Consider the following 17,306-nt stretch of genomic DNA (forward strand, 5'->3'; position numbering starts at 1 on the left):
AAAAGTAATTATTGAATATATATGGCTTGTCTAATGTTCCTCTAGAAGGATTAATTTAATTGAGTATAATTTATTCACATTTTCTAAAAATATTAAGTTTTTTTCGATTTCCCAACAATTTAGAAAAGTGGAGTTGCCCGGTTCTTGCACCGAGGTCTTCAATTATCAAATAATAAAATTAAAACACTTTTGTAGACCTATGTAGCTAGATTTAATCGATTCTGACTTTTTATGCAAAGAGTAGGACATTTTTGAGCTCAATGCAAGGACAGGGTTAGTTGACACGACAAAGTACCAGAGACATTTCATTATGTCTTTCTCTATGTATGTATTACCACCTTCTCGAATTCACTTCCATAGTATTTTTGAACCTAACTAAAAAATTGTGGCTTCATTATTTTGCTTCCCTTTTTATTTTTATGTACGCAAAACCCACATTAACCGCGTAGGGCCAATTTTATGACGGTTAATAATAAATTGGTTTCTTCTGTTTAAAGGATAATATCCACAGCGTTAATTGTGTATCAAATTTTTTCAATGAATTTGCCAAAAGTGAATTTTAACCAGGTTCTTTAGATTGGTCTAAGGATATGTTTTTAACTTTGCAGTGTAGTTTTGACCAATTTTCCACAAGGCCATTTGACTTTTGTTTGCCAGTTAATCTACTTTTTCATTTCTGTAAATACCTGTATATATTATAGAGGTACCCAAATAAAAGTTCTGTTTAAATGGATATGAAAAAACTGTTCTAAATTAATATAAAACTTATTGAGATTCCACTATAAAATAAAGAAATAAGACATGTTTGAATTTTGCCTGAGATTGTGGTTAATCTTTCTCTTCTGTGAAAGAGAGGTTATAGGGGTTTAGTTTTATTTGAAAAAATTTTTAATTGCCGTATTGCCAGATTTCATTAAGAGATTGAATTCTGGTGGAAGGCAGCGGTGGGATAAATCTTTTTTAGACATCTAATGTCACAAAGCAAGACACTCTGTCATCTTTAGGCCAAGTAGGATATCAAGCCAAAAGACCCCAGGCTAGTGCCGGATTAACCGTGTTTCAGCTAAAACGTTAACCACCGTCTCAGAGCAGTAGTCTTACCACTCTTCTTAAAAGCTTAAATCAGTATCAGCTTAAAAGAAAAATAACTATATTGTATTTGGGAAAAATGGAATAAATAAACATGACCCATAATCTATTAACAAAAATCAGAAAAAAAATTGTTTAAGAACTGCCTAGTACCAATAAAAATCTAAAGAGCGAAAATATTTCCGTGAGGTCATAAAATAATTTTGGTACTTACCGGTTTTTGGTTCTCGAGAAAAAAGAAACAAGGTTTCAGATCCGTTTTTATTTTCTTCTTTTGTCCTCCTGCTCCTTATTCTTCATCACCCCATAGATCAGACCGTGTACTTCTCTTTTATTCCTTATCCCCTCTCATCATTATGTTAACCATGTTTCTTTCATCCAGCCTATAACCCATTCACCTCTCAAAATCTCCGCCCTTATTTGCCTATCTCTGACAGTTAAAAAATAGGCGAGAGCGTCCGGCACTCCAGTCCGCCGATGCAGATTTCCTTATCCTATTTATGAAGGCACCATATTGGCACAATGGATATTTCCATCCATTCTTTTAGCATACACCCTCTCTCGCTCTTTACACAACAAGGCGATCGGTATCACCGCCTAATGATATACAGAGCCTCATTTGAGACCATACTGTAGGCGTTATATGCTCTTAAGAGCATTTGCATTTACAAAGTCTCCATCAGCTTGGCGTATTTCACAGCGTACAATGCGCTACACCACACGGGGGCAGCGTAGCTCACCAACGACTGAAAAATTTCATTTAGCACCCTTATATTGGTGCTACCTGGGCCTCCAATGTTTGGCATCAGCCGTACCAATGCCTTCAGACTTAGGTTTACCTTCTCCACTGTCTTTTGGATCTGTACTCCGAACCTCAGTCCTTTCGGCAAATAGACTCCAAAATACTTAACCGAGTTAACTGGTGCAACTTACAACCCTTCCACTATAAAGTAAATAGAGAATTTGTGTCGCCTGTCTTTGAGAACTACCACCTTAGTTTTATGAGGTGCTAGCTATAAATCGATCGATTTCCATGACCTATCTGCTAATACGATGAAGAGCTGTATTGCATTAGCTATGTCCGTTTTCTAACTCGCCTTCGCAGTCAGTGCAGGTCATCGGCATAAGCTTAAAGAGTGCATCCCCTTGTTTATTGTAGTCACAATACTCCGTTGTCCAGGATATTTCACATAGTAGAACCTAGTACTGAATGCTGCGGAAAACCCTGCAACAACCTAATGCTGGTATATAATCAGTAAAGGATAAGAGCCACCCACCTCTTTATATCCTACGTTGCTAAAAAGTTCACTTCTGTAACCGCATCTATGGTGGACCTTTTGGTCCTTAAACCATATTGGCGGTCATCTAGCTTATGTTTTTCTTCCAGCTGTCGCTCAAGGCGGACTTTCACAAGCTCGTTTAATTCAGCTATCAAACTAAGAAGGCAAATTGGCCGAAAGTGCATTTCTTCCTCGTCTTCTCTACCTTTCGAGATAAGCACAACCTTGGCGTGTTTCAACCATATAGAAACTTCTGTTGTTCCAGTATTTTGTTTAAAGATCTTAGCAAAGCCTGCGGGTATCTTAGTGTGTCGGCATAAACGTCTGGATAGTAGTAATCAACGATTATCTACTTGGACCTGTGGAATTGCCTACTCGTTTAAATGGTGCTGATTACTTACATTTCCTGCAAAATGTTTTACCTAATTCGTTAGATGACGTGCTTTTAAATATTCGGCAAAATTTATGGTTTTATATGACGGTTGTCCGTCCTAATTTAGCAGGAATGTACGAGACTTTCTTCACAATAACTGCGAAGACCACTGGATTGGAAGAGACAATCCAGTTGCTTGGTCAACAAGGTCGCCGGAGTTTAATCCTTGCAATTATTGTGTTTGGGGATATAAAAACCATTTGTTTATTCCATTCCGATACAAAATCGTGCACAACTCTAGCTAAGAATACAAGATTCTTGCAACGAATGTAGAAATAACTTTGCAATTTTTGCAAGAGTTTGGCGTCCTCTATGCAAAAGGGCAAATTTATGCATTGAGACTAATGGTCATCAACATTGAGCATCTTCTGTAACTATCTACTCTTGATACTTATTCATTTGTTTTAGTTTCGTTCCAGCGTAATAAATAGTTTTTTTTAAACCCTTTAAACAAAATTTTGTTTCAATTTGACTTTTTGCTTCTTTTCTTAAAGACTTTTTAACGAATTGTATGCCTCATTTATTAAAACAAAATATTATTTATAAAATTAATTATTGTACCTATTAATTTATCTTTCATGACAAAAAAACGAAAAATTTTCTTATCGATTTTATCTAGAAAACGGTGTATCATACCGTCTTAAGGTAAGAGTACCTTTTAGTACTAGATTACCTTTAAATTTAATAACCAAGTATAACAAATGCTTAAAAGTTTAAGACAAAAAAGTTATGCGTTAAAATAACCTACCAAAAACAGACGCCTATGACCGGTACTATAAATTTTCAATTAATGGAATCAATTTACCTGTAGATGATAATTTTTTTAAGAAAAACTAATTACAAGGCGCCATCTTCAAAGAGCTCTAGCTCCCTTAGGAAGCATTTTCAGAGTACGAGAATTGTGTTAAATTTTCTTAAAATCATCTTAGGATCCCCGGTGTTTGTTTGTCAGGAGATTTTCTAGACACCCTGTATATGTTATAAAAAACGATTAAATAATTAGTTTAAAAATAATATCTAAATAAAAAAAATACCAGCCTCTTGTCTAACAAAGCTGGATATTTTGACAACATCCAAGCTAAAAATTCTCTAGTCTCTTTTATTTTTACCTTTCCTTTTTATTTACTTTATATAAATTTCTAACAGAGCCAAAGTGGTTTTAAATATTTCGAGTGGTATCTGCCTTTTTTTAGTATGCGTAATTTCCGCGCGTAATGGGACCTAATTTCGAATGTGGAATTCGAATTGGCAAAAAGTAAAATTTGTGTTTGTCGGTTGTTTTATAGTGTTGCCCGAATCACTTTCGAAAATTTATTTCGCCTAATTAAACGGACTGCGATGTTTATAACGCAAAAACCGTCCGAATTATACCAAAAAGATTTTGTTCGACGGTCGAGAGGTATTTTTATAGGGCAAAATTACTGTTTGATGTACTACTAGTACAATCATAATAAAAATATTGGACACAAAAGGCTCGTTATACATTCTATGTAATTAAAGAAGCTTTTAGAGATTTTTTTTTAAAACGAGTAACGCAGTAAAACGAATTCATCGAGTTTAGTATTTTGTTCATGTACTTGTTAAAAACACTAAAATTGTTTAATGTAATTTCAAAGTTATAACTAGAGGACAAAATGTAGGTCAGCTGCATGTAACATCTGATTGCAGAAAAGTGGGATTTTACGAAATGAAACTTTTACGTTTTCTTTCCAATTTGTGTAAATTACATTTAACTAATTTAATTAAAATATATAACGAAAATGTTAAAGAACTGTCAAAGTAAGACCTACATATATTTAAAACTCTCGCAAAAATACTCAATATTAATTAATGTTGAAGTGTTGTTAACAGATTTATATCAGATTCTTAGAAGTAAGAAGAGTTAAAAAATATGTAAAGTTCTTTTATGATAAGAATAAAACGACGTCACACAGTGATCAGGTGCGTCATCACCGGCGTCATTGTCAAACTATTTTTCAATTTTCGACATTCTTTTTAAACTCTTCTTTTTTGTAAAGTTGTAAATTTTTAACTATAAATAATTTATAATCTTTTTACCTAACTTATTTTTATATCGTTCTAAAAATGATTTTTTGTACGTTCATTATAATTAAAAAAAAGATGATGAAACAAAGCATAACTTCCCAAAACCATTTCAGTTTGAGTTTAAAGCAAATTGTTAAATTTTCTTATTTCTTTTAAATTTAAACACTGCAACAAAAGATAGTTCAGTTTAAATGTGTTTTTTAAACTCACATTTACCTTGCACTGTAACAATTATTTTGCCTAGCACATAGAGTATTATTATAGGGGGTTAAAAGTGACATAAATTATCGGGGTGGAGATAGGGCAAGCAAAACAAACCGAAACGTTGCGAACGGCCACTCAGGGTTTATTTGGAAAACTGGGTCGTGGATAAGTGAATGACAAGGGACTGAAATGGGGTAACTACAAACATAAAACAAAGGGGTACTTACATAAGTCTCCTGGACAAACAAAACACAAGAAGGAGTTAGAAACTTTTTTTAAAATAAATTAACAAATTGGTATAGGGAAAAAATTAAATATTTATTGCTGTCTCACCACAAATAGTTACAAAAGTAAATGGTACGAACATACTATATTAGTAGTTACAAAAATAAATACAAAATAACAGAGAAAGACACTACGTTTTATCAGTTTACAAAACTCTAGAAGTTTGGAGATACTACAGAAACTTACAATTAATGGGCGACAATTTGTAGCAGGAATAAATTATTACAAATGAAGAATCTTTTTAAGTGAATTTATGCATAGAGGTTAACCTTTTATAAAGAACAAAAACATAATGTCTATTATGATTAGGTATTTACCAAATATCAAAGAAATAAAGCTAGCTGTCAGATGTCAATATTAAATTCTAAAACAGAACAAATAATATGACAGCTAGACCTAGACCACACCCTAGCATCTACAATTTTAATAATTACAATTTCTTAAATTGTTATGAAAGCAATTATTATTAGAAAATGTTTATTTTTCCTTTAAAAATCAAACAAAAAGTTACCTTGATTTCACTAAAAATTCTGGGGTTAGTAACTGGACTTACTAATATTTCTGGGGGTGGAAACTGGACTTAACTCTCTGCTACAGGAACAAATTCATCTTTAAACTGTGAAAAAGCCTGGGATGACAATCAGGGACAAACAGAACGAGGATGGAAGCTGCTGGGCAAAATAAAAACATGTGGTTATTCTTTAAAGTTGTTGTAGATGACCCAAATCTCTTAGATACTTAGAAACATAGAAACAGTGATTACTCTTTCAAAACTGATACATTACATTGAGTATAATTCATTATTTTAACCAATTTGCCGGTTCACTCAAACTGCACACGCAGCCGTGTGCTCTCAGTAACCAATCTTTCCAACCTCATTGTAACTTCACATAAAACTGCTACTATACTACACATTTTCCCATGAAAACAGGCAAAAAACACAAAACATTACGAATTTGAAGGAAAATTCGGACTCCAATAAAACTAAACACGCCTTCAACAGCGGCCGGTCTTACCGAGAGTCATGTAATTATCTTTAAAATTCATTTGCTCAACTTGGTATAAACAAAACGTATAAACAGGAATATTTATTTAACGCGCAATATTAGGTGGCTTAACGATCAAAGAATACCGAGGAAATATGCATCTGTGATATATAAACAAACTCTAAAATGTGTTTATTATCGACTCGTCGACGCAAAAAAGATTGAAAGAATATTTCGGTGTTTTAACATACAGGGTGTCCCAGAGTAATTTACCCACGCTATATCTCTTAAACGAATAGAGATTTTCGAATGGGACAAAAAGTGATCTATTCTACTACACTTTAATATGGCGAAGAAAACATCATCACCTAAATATTCATCTCTTAGTTACAACCCCTAACTTAAATTTTTTAATGGTACCCTGTACATTTTTTATAGTTTTGGATGTGGTCTTCTATAGTCTATTCAATCGATAAAATGGTTTTGTAAGGTATCAAGAAAATATTAGTTTATTTTTTATTTTCGTTAAATTAATCAAGATAGCCTTAAATCAATCTGTCAAATCAACAATTAATATTTTTGACGTTTGGTATTAGACCAGTAATAATTGTATTTGTTGTAATTGTGTATCTATAATATTTTAATATGCCTTATTTATTTTCGGCTGACGAGTACGTTGATATTATTTTGATTTATGGAGAATGGCTAAAAAATAGGAGAATTTACCGACAATTATATCAAGAAATGTTTCCAAATCGAAACATTCCAAGCGAGAAACCGAGTTCCAAAGAATTTGGAACGCTCACTTAGACAGGGACATTTTCCTAATAATAAAAGAGGTAAAATTGAACGCACAGTAAGATGTAACCAAAACTTTATTAATGTACTAGCATATGTTAATTTTAATCCCAAGGTGTCTGTTAGAACCCTCGCTAGTGAATGTGGCATTTCAAAAAGTTCTGTGCATAGAATTCTCAAAGATTTTAAGTAGCATCCTTTTAAAGTGCACCTAGTTCAAGGATTACAGCCTGGTGATGACCAAAGGCGTCTTAAGTTTATTGCCAAAATGATGTTAAAAATCAGTGATGATCCACTTTTTTTATCAAAAATATTGTAGAGTGATGAGGCTAGGTTTCACAATAATGGTGTTGTCAACCGTCACAATTCCAATTATTGGTCTCCCTTGAATCCACATTGGATGATGGAAACAAGATTTCAGAATATTTGGGGTATTAATGTGTGGTGCGGTATATTTAATGGCCGTGTTATAGGTCCTTACCTTTTTAACGGCACTCTAACAGGTGTTCGATATTTAAACTTTTTAGAAAACATTATACACGATTTGCTAGAAGATATTCCTCTTCATAAGAGTCAAGAAATGTGGTGGCAACAAGACGGAGCTCCTCCACATAATGCGAGAATCGTTAGAGATTACCTACAAAACCGTTTTGATAACCACTGGATAGCATACAACTCTCCAGAAATTATGTGGGCCGCACGTTCATGTGATTTGTCACCTCTTGACTCTTTCTTTTGGGGAGTGATAAAAGATATTGTTTATCAATCAAAACCGCAAAATTTAGAAGAATTAAAAGAAAAAATAGGACAAGAATGTCGCCAAATTACTCCCGAAATGATTCGAGCCACATATACCAGAAATCTTCTGGAACGATTCGAAATGTGTGTTGCAGCAGGTGGGTTACAATTCGAACATTTAATGTATATAATATTAGTTAGTTAATTGGTGTTTTGATTTATTTTTTCATGTAATTTTTATTGCATTTATATTTTATTCGTCCTTTAAGTTTTATTATTCCTAAGGTTGTATTTTATTTGTACGAGTAGTGTGTTCAATTTGCAATTTATTTAAAGTTTGCAATAAATTGTTTTTGTTTTATTTTCATTCTTTTATTTTGTAATATTGACGATTTATCTAATTTCAGTGACAATAAAGCATATTTCTTTTCTCTTGTATTTTTTAAGGCTATCTTGATTAATTAAAAAAAAATAAACTGATATTTTCTTGATATTTTACAAACCCATTTTATTAAAAAAAATCGCTTAAATAGACAATAGAAGAACACGTCCAAAACTATAAAGCAATATACAGGGTGCTATTAAAAAAATTAAAGTCAGGGGTTGTAACTAAGAGATGCATATTTAGGGGATGATTTTTTTCTACGCCATATTAAAGTGTATTAAAACTTGAATAGATCACTTTTTGTCCCATTCGAAAATCTCTATTCGTTTAAGAGATATACCGTGGGTACATTAGTCTGGGACACCCTGTATACGGGGTGATTTCAATATATACCAAAGAATTTAAAAATGCTACAGTACCACAGACTTAAGTTTTCTTAACACTTTTGTTACATAAATCTTGCCAAGACAGGCAAATATCACCATCTTGAAAAATCCATGTCTCGTCCAAGAAAACAAATGTGTATAATCATTCATTTTTTAATTTCACGTACTGCTGCAGAAACATATGTCTTAAAAAAATATTGGGTAAATCCATTAAATTACGTCGTGGATCATCTTTTTATAACGAAAACCAATATTTCGTACATTTTTTTATAGAAAAGTAAGAATACTCTTTCTGCTAATTTCGCTTGTATAAGGTAGGTTCATTACTAATCAATAGGTTAAAGGGTCAAAGGATTACCGGTTTCAAAAATGGGGAAACACTACTGAGTTTGAACTTTGGATGGCAGTTGGACAGATGAGTATACGAAAGGCACCTTGGAACGACGGAGTCATGCCGGAGACACTGAAACTATTTCAAAATATCTGGTGGTGTATTATTAATACACTCGCGATCATAAAATCCGGGTCACCTTGAAAATCACCGATATTTCATTTTTAACGAGCTTTATCGTAAATAATAATAACACAAATACAAACTAATGCATGTTTCTGGGAATCGTTGAAGTCTTAGCGGTTTCCTTTGCAACAAAGAATTTCAATAGTGCCGATTTCGCGGGAAAGCGCACACTTCCCAAAATAAACGGTACCTGTATCTGCCACTTGTTTTAAATGTTTCATTTGTGCTTCGACTTTCTGTTCAAACGCAACGAACTAACGTTTATTATTGCCACCATTAGTGTTTATTAGTGCCATTATTAGTGTTTATTATTGTTTATTTTTTGCCAAAAATACCCTTGACTGTTGTTGAAATGGCACTAATTGTTGCTCTTGTGAAAGACGGTCACACTCAACGGCAAGTCGCAAGAACTGTTGGCGTAAGCATTTCTACGGTTCAACGAGTGCTTCAACGCTTTCAGGTGAAGGGTTTGCTATCCAGACGACCTGGCTCTGGACGAAGAAGAATGACCACGGTACAAGATGACCGTTTTCTTGTGTTTCAGGCTTTACGAAACCGGACCTCAACTGCGATTGTGCATCGAAATCGTCTACAGGAAGTACGAAATGGCAATGTTAGCGTTGCAACAGTCAGGAGAAGACTTCGTTCTTTTGGATTATCTTCTTGGGTAATGGCTACAGGACCGCCACTTCGCCTGGCGCATCGAGTTGTACGACTAGCTTTTGCTCGACAATACGCTCTTTGGGGAATTAACGATTGGAGCAAAGAGTTATTCTCAGATGAATTCCTTTTCTGCCTAACTGGATTCGATGGACGTGTAAGAGTTTCGAGGAGAACCGGTGAATGATTTTCACAAGCTTGCATTGCTCCAAGAATGCCATTTGGTGGAGGCTCGGTCATGGCTTGGGGAGGTGTATCTTCCGACTTCCGCACAGAATTACCCTTTATCGAAAATGGGTCCTTAACTGCACGAAGGGACATTAGGGAGATTCTGGAAGAACATGTTATGCATACCATGGCAAGGCTTGGAGAAAACGTCGTTTTTATGCAGAACAACGTGCGAAAGCACGTTGCCACGATCAGTATGCAATACTTAGACGAGGTTGGAATTACGAGGTTACCCTGGCCAGATAGGTTTCCGGACCTGAATCTCATCGAACATATCTGGGACGGATTGAAAAAACGTATTCAACCCCTAACATCTCCTCCTAACAACGGACAGGAGCTTAAGGATCTGTTAGTAAAGGAGTGGAATAATATACCACAACATGTAATCCGGAGAAAAATTGAGAGTATGCCCCGTCGTCTGCAAGAGGTCATTAGAGCAAGTGAAGGCAATACACGATATTAGTCATTGAAATTTCACTGACATTTTACCACGTTCTGTATTTTCCATTTTTTTCGTATGCCTGTTTTATCAACAATTTGGTTTGTTTTCTGCTTTTTCAATAAAAACAATAAAAAAACGTTTTTTTTGCGTTCAAAACAAACATTGATAACAAATAAAAAATACGTTAACCTAAAAAAAAGGTTATTACTCCACCAGAGGCAAAAATATTCCAGAAACTTGAATTTTTAAAGGTGACCCGGATTTTATGATCGCGATGATGTATTTTTAAATTTGCTTTAATCACTCATTTTTAGATATTATTTTATATTCTGTAGATATATATTATGTGTACATACTCTACAACTACTAATCTGTTAAACGACCATAGCATGCTATAAAATTAAATATCATAAATTCAAAAACCGGATAAATTTATGAATTGAAGTCATATTATTAATTTAAAAATTGTTAAATCAAAATAACAATTTACTGTTTTTTACCATTTTGCAAAACACAGGGTGTTCTATAAATAAACGTTAAAATGTATAGATACCTTCGTAATAGAATATAGTCTAGGGCATCAATAAGTTATTTCGTCGATACCATGACATCACTTTTACTTTTACTTCCTAGGGATTAAAACTACTTTATCTCCCTAGAGAGAAAAAGTCGAGTTTGCTCTCTACAGTGAGGCTAGGAATCTTATACTTTGGACAAAGGTTGTATTTCATCTCTCCAAACGAGTCTTGCCTTAAATTTCCACAGTAGTTATATCAGACTGGAATTAATTTAAAGATAAAAAAAGATATTTTGCAGTAAATATATGACATAACATTAACAAATGTTATCATTGTAGCACAAACTCAGGAACTACTTCCTAGTTTTGGAGAACAGTTCTTGGCAAACCTTGTCCAACATTATAGCCAAATTATTTTAATGATCAACAATAGGAAGAAAATAGTCACCAATTATAATATAGCCGGCTAGATTTATCTGTGCATTGTGAAACACGAAACAGTCGGTTTTTCAGGAAACTATACTAAAATGCATGTTCATGTAAAAGGCTTGGTCATCTTATAACCAACAGAGATGAAACCCTTAAAATAGTTGAAGACTTCTACAAATTGCTGTACACAAGCTAACACAAAGCAAATAGCAAAGAAGATCAATTACCAGATATATTAACAAGGAAAAAAGGTATTGTCAACCTAGGATCACAACTACTACTGGAAATCATAATAGACAAAATAAAACTAGCCCTAAGAAAAGCTAAGAATAACAAATCTCCAGCCGAATATTGTGTAGTTACTGATGCAATCAAAATAGGAGGCACGTGCCTAATTAAGAAAATAAAACATGTGCCGAAAACTACATAAAAACACGGATTATATGCCAATCGACAGAGGAGTCCGACAGGGTGATACATTTTTACCTAACTAGCAGTTTACCGCAGTACTACAATATGCTTGTAAAAAATTTGTTTGCAAATTTGAAATTCGCAGACGACATAGTTTTGTTATTGGACAACCTCAAGGAGATAATTATGTACAATGCTACACGAACTTTAGTAAGTGTGTGCCAGTATGGGTCTTAAAATAAACATCTACAAAACAAAATTCATGACAAACCTAGTATCTAGCGGAAAAATCAATATTGGAGACAACAAAGTAGAGCTGGTGGAAAAACACATATACTTTGGACCCGAAGTAAAGATTACAAGAGACAGCCAAACATGAAAACTACGAAGAAGAATAAACCTAGCATGGGCAGCCTATGTAAAACTCAAAGACATATTTAAAAGCAATATACCAATTTCTTTAAAATGTAAAATATTTGACCAATGTGTGTTGCCTGTGATGACCTATGGTGCCGAAACTTTGACATTGACAGCTACAACTTTTAAAACGCTGCAAATAGCTTAGAGGAAAACGGAAAGGTCAATGCTAAGTATATCGCTTCATGACCGAGTAGACGAAGACCCCCCTACTCGTTGGACTGAGGATCTCAAGAAAATGTCAAGAAATTGGATGAAAAGTGCTCCAGATAGACACAATGGACAAAAATGAGGGAGGCCTATGTCCAGCAGTGGACGCAAAGGGCTGGGTAATGATGATAATGATACTAAAATGTAAGTCGGCCAACCAATGTTTAATAGACTCGTTATTAATTTTGTGCCATTTTTATTTTGTACAACTATTAAAAATTTTTCTGCGTGTTGATTTAAAAATTTCCCTTTTTTTAATTTCCGTTCATAAAGCGCTACCGACCGATGGGTGTAACACGCTGTTCGATAAAAAAAGCGTATCTAGAAAAAATTGCATCACGACGGAACAGCTGTTACAAGCCGAAGTAGGACCAGCGGGTTTCGCATAACCTTCTGCTGCTGATTCGGTTTACTTCTTATCTTTTGTCGCGTCAATTTGACGTGTACGACACGGCGTTAACGATGCCTAAACGTTTTAACGAAAACACGCCCTGTAGCTACATCGTAGGTATACGGGGAGGTCCTAGTATAGCGAGCAATACCTACTAAAAAGGGTTCTTCTTTCGTAAAAGTTAAACAGGAAGATTCAATACTAAATAAATATTTTTATTATTAGATTATTGGTATTCATTATAATATTGACTTGCAAAGGGAGATATTTGATTTTTTTTGGAGAGAAAACATATTATAATAGAACAATTTTATTTAAAAAATACTTATAAAAGTTATAATATTATAAAAGAACCCTTTCGGGCTACATTACAAAACGTTTTTAGAATTACTATTCCATCATCAATGCTTTTACTAGGCATACATGAGTTAAATATACGGGTTCAAACCCTACAAATGTTGTTAAATTAATTTGAAAGTACATTATTGCTGATGCTATTATGGGATATTTAAATTTTAAACGGAATTTACTTTATGGCAACGTAAGACTTCCAAACTGAGGATGCTAGCTCTGAAACGAGTCTCATTGAGGATCTGTAGGTAGTAACTGATACACCTGACTAAAAGAAATTATTTTTCCTTGTGGATCGTATCTTCCTTCTTCTTCCTACTTTATAAATAGGCTTAATGCCTGTTTTATTTCGGTTTTTAGCCTCAATTGACGTTGTCTTACCATATTTTCCTCGGTCGTCCCAATGATCTTCCATTTGCTGATTTGTGTCTTGCTATTCGTACTATTCTATTTTCTGTCATTCTTTCGATGTGTTGATTCCATTAAACTTTTCTTCTTTTGGTCCACGCGTCTATTTCCTCTATACCACATCTCGCTCGTATTTCCTCACTTTTTACACTGTCTCTTAAAGTTGTTCCAGCAGGTTTTGTTTTATCTATTGTTATATCAAGGATCTTATTATTAGTATTTTATTTGAAGGGGTTGTAATATTTGACCGCTGTGTTATTTGATGAGAGTTAAAGAGAAAGGTTTCAGTTTATCCTGTGTTAGGGTGTAAGCGCCAGCTTCTAAAGTAGGTACTAAGTGTAATTATATCTTCGTTTAAAGCTCGTTCTTCTGCTTCTTTTGTGCAACTTTGTGTCACAATATTTCACACGATCAACGAAAAACTTCTTTATCTTACATTTTTTTCTTATTTTTAAATAGTGAGGCTAACAGACACAATGCAGCTACCACTTTCTTCCTAATTATATTTTGCGTAGACTACTCGATACATTTTTTGGCTGAGCAATGTACACCACCGTGAAAACAGACTAGGACTAAAGTCAAAGTGCTAGTTTTATAGCAAGTTAGAGCGTGAGTGTAGCAGACTCTCTAACTAGTAGTCTTACTAAGTGGGACTTAATAAGACAAATCGGAATGTCATTGCCCCGCTTAGAAAGCTACCGCTTCGTTAACCCGATAGTTGGTATGGCCTAGAACTTCTATTCAAAAGAGTAGTCAAGGAAATATTAGTTTTATTGTATATTTTCTGCTTACGTCTGATGTTTTTTTCGTCAGAATTTGTTTTATTAAAACAATATATTATTCGAATCTAGTAATATTGTAAATCAATGCCCAAAACTTTGGGCATTGAGCGAATAAACGTTGCGGACAAAAACTATGCAAAAATGCTTAGAAAACAGATTTATAAACTATCTGATGACGAATTAAAAGACTTTTCTGATGTAGAAGATTCCAATCACGGAACATTTCAGAAAGTTGAAATTATGAAAGATGGAGGTTCTTCCACTTCTGAGCAAAAATTAGCTTCTTTAGACCATGAAGAAGAGGACGCTGAATTATAAGAGAAAACAGTAAATCAAAAAGTCGAATTTCAGCTGCAGTAATTTGCAAATAATCATATTATAAGTGTAGTCCGTAATAAAGGTCGAAATAGTAAGACTTGGAAGTCCAAAGAACTCAATAAAGCTATAAAAACGCCCAAACATAAGATTTAAATCAAATTGTTTAATTTTTTTAAACAAGCAGTAACTCGCTGGGGTAACAATTTATTATAGATAGGAAGATACCAAAGAAATCTGACAGAAGAAACAAATCAACAAAAACTGGAAATAGTAGACTCTACATACAAGAACTCTGATTTGATACAAAAATATTATCGCCAATAAAACTTAATAATGCTACTGTTGCAGAGTTTTATATTTAATATCTATATAATAGTATAAATTCTGTTTTAAGTTTTGTATTCAGTTGTTTCAAAATATAGATGATTTTTGTCTCTGTCACAGTCTCTGTAAATATTTCAAGATGTTTTTTGTCGGTTCGTTGCTAAGAACGAGGTCAAGAGGGGTATTTTGTTTGTTTAGGTTCGTAAACCACAAACTGGCTGCGAGACGTGAAGGGAAATTATTTGGTTTGAATTTGTAAAATGTAAGGCAGAAGGAGTCAAGCAAGAGATTTCAGACTAGAAAGATGTTTGGGCGATTTTGAATCAGGAGTCGATTCATTTTTTTTTTGGTGTTATGTCTTAAGACCGGTGAAAGGTTGGATAATACTCTTTTGCAATAATGCAGTTTAGAACAGAGTATCAACCATAAGATTTATGCAGTACACCGGAACTGATGAAATTTTAAAAATGATTATATAGGATGTCCCACCAGCTTTGTTGTCGTTTGCCTGCTTGATCCAACCCCATCTACATCAGATCTTCGTTCCTGAGTATGGAAATGGTTTCCTTTTTGTTCCAGTTGAGAGTTTTGTCCTTGCAGCTCCAATCCCAGAGATAGTAGCAAGTTTTTCAAAGTTAAGTGGCAAAGTTTGTGAATTAAGGTAACAATTAACATATTAGTTTTTCCAAATTAAATAGACATTATTTTTGATAATTGATAATTGCTTTCATTAAAATAAAAGAATTTGTAATATTTAAAGTTTTATATTGTGTTAGAGGCGTGGCCAACAAAATGTCATAATTTTTATTCTGTCTTACAATGTTATGTTGACATATGACATTTTGGCTTAAATTTGCTGTTCTTGTAAAACAATTTTAATTTGATTATTATATAGAAAAGATATTTCATATATAAGGTTAAATTTTAATATATTTTCATAAAGAAGGATATCTTTAATTTTTAATAATCTAATTTGGCCATATTAATAAATAACCTAGGAACCATTTCGAAAATTTTTGTAACAATCTCCTTTGTAAACAGATAAGCACGTAAGTTTTTGTTAATTTTGTTATTTAGTATGCTTCTTGTGCAATCTGTATTTTTGATAACTGTTTGTTTGAGACAAAAATAAACGTTTGATTTATTTCTCCAACCATTTTGTTTATTTAAGTTTAGAAAAATCTCCTAACCTCTGTTTGTGTTTCTTTATTTTAGGAAGGAAGAACCTTTCTTTCCTCCAGCAGGAAGTTTTCTCGAAGCGGCGTCCCATTTTAAATAGCTAGAGGTATTACTTGTTGTCTTAATTGCCCAGTTGTCCAGGAGATTTGTGTAAGTATCCCTTTATTTAATTTTCTGGTAGTTACCCATAATCCAACCCCCTTGTCATTTACTTATCCACGACCTCAGCTCTCCAAACAAACCCTGAGTGCCGTTCGCATACGTTTCGATTTATTTTGCTTGCCCTATCTCAACCCCGTTAGCTTCTGTCCCCAATTTTTCTACCCCCATAATCTTTCCCTGAGGTAGGTAAAAAATATCGTTACACTGTAAGGATTGGAATTAATACCTGAAATATCAACAAATAAAATAAGGTACGCATTAAAGAAAATGAAAGAAGATAAAGCTCCTGGAAAAGATAATATCGTTATAGAAGCTGCAAAGATTAAAGACAGACTTCTCGAAAATGTAAAGGAACTGTTCAACTTATATCTGCACCAAAGGAAAACACCTACAATAGGCCCAGTATACTTACCATTTTATTACACAAAATGACGATAAAAAGACCTCGAGAATTACCGACAAATAAGAATATTACACCACCCACACAAGTTATTGGAGGGGTGGAGGGATGAAACAGCTCAGTTAATGTATAGTATTATCTATTATCTTCCCCCTACCGTATTTTGTAGCAGACTACCTTGTTACTATACAAGTAATAATCTACACTTGCAGTATATGTGGAAATTAGTATTATAATATAATAATATAACACAAAGGAAATAATTCTCGAGTTTTGTCGCCAAATTTATTTTTATTGTACTTTTCCTGTACCATCATCCTGTTTTAAAAATTCTCATTTAACATACCACAGTTTCTCTTATGTTCTTTCTAAGTTTTAAGTAGGACCATCCCGTAGATTTAAGACAAAAGCGCGGAGCAGGACGCAAAAAATGTATAATCGTAGAAGAAGCGAGGTGCTTGGTGCTACGGAATTCCGTAATGAGCTGGACCGGTTCGTCTCTGTCCAAGGCTTCTGGTTTCTTAACGTAT

This window comes from Diabrotica undecimpunctata, chromosome 2 (assembly GCF_040954645.1).
Source record: "Diabrotica undecimpunctata isolate CICGRU chromosome 2, icDiaUnde3, whole genome shotgun sequence".
NCBI classification, from domain to species: Eukaryota; Metazoa; Arthropoda; class Insecta; order Coleoptera; family Chrysomelidae; genus Diabrotica; species Diabrotica undecimpunctata.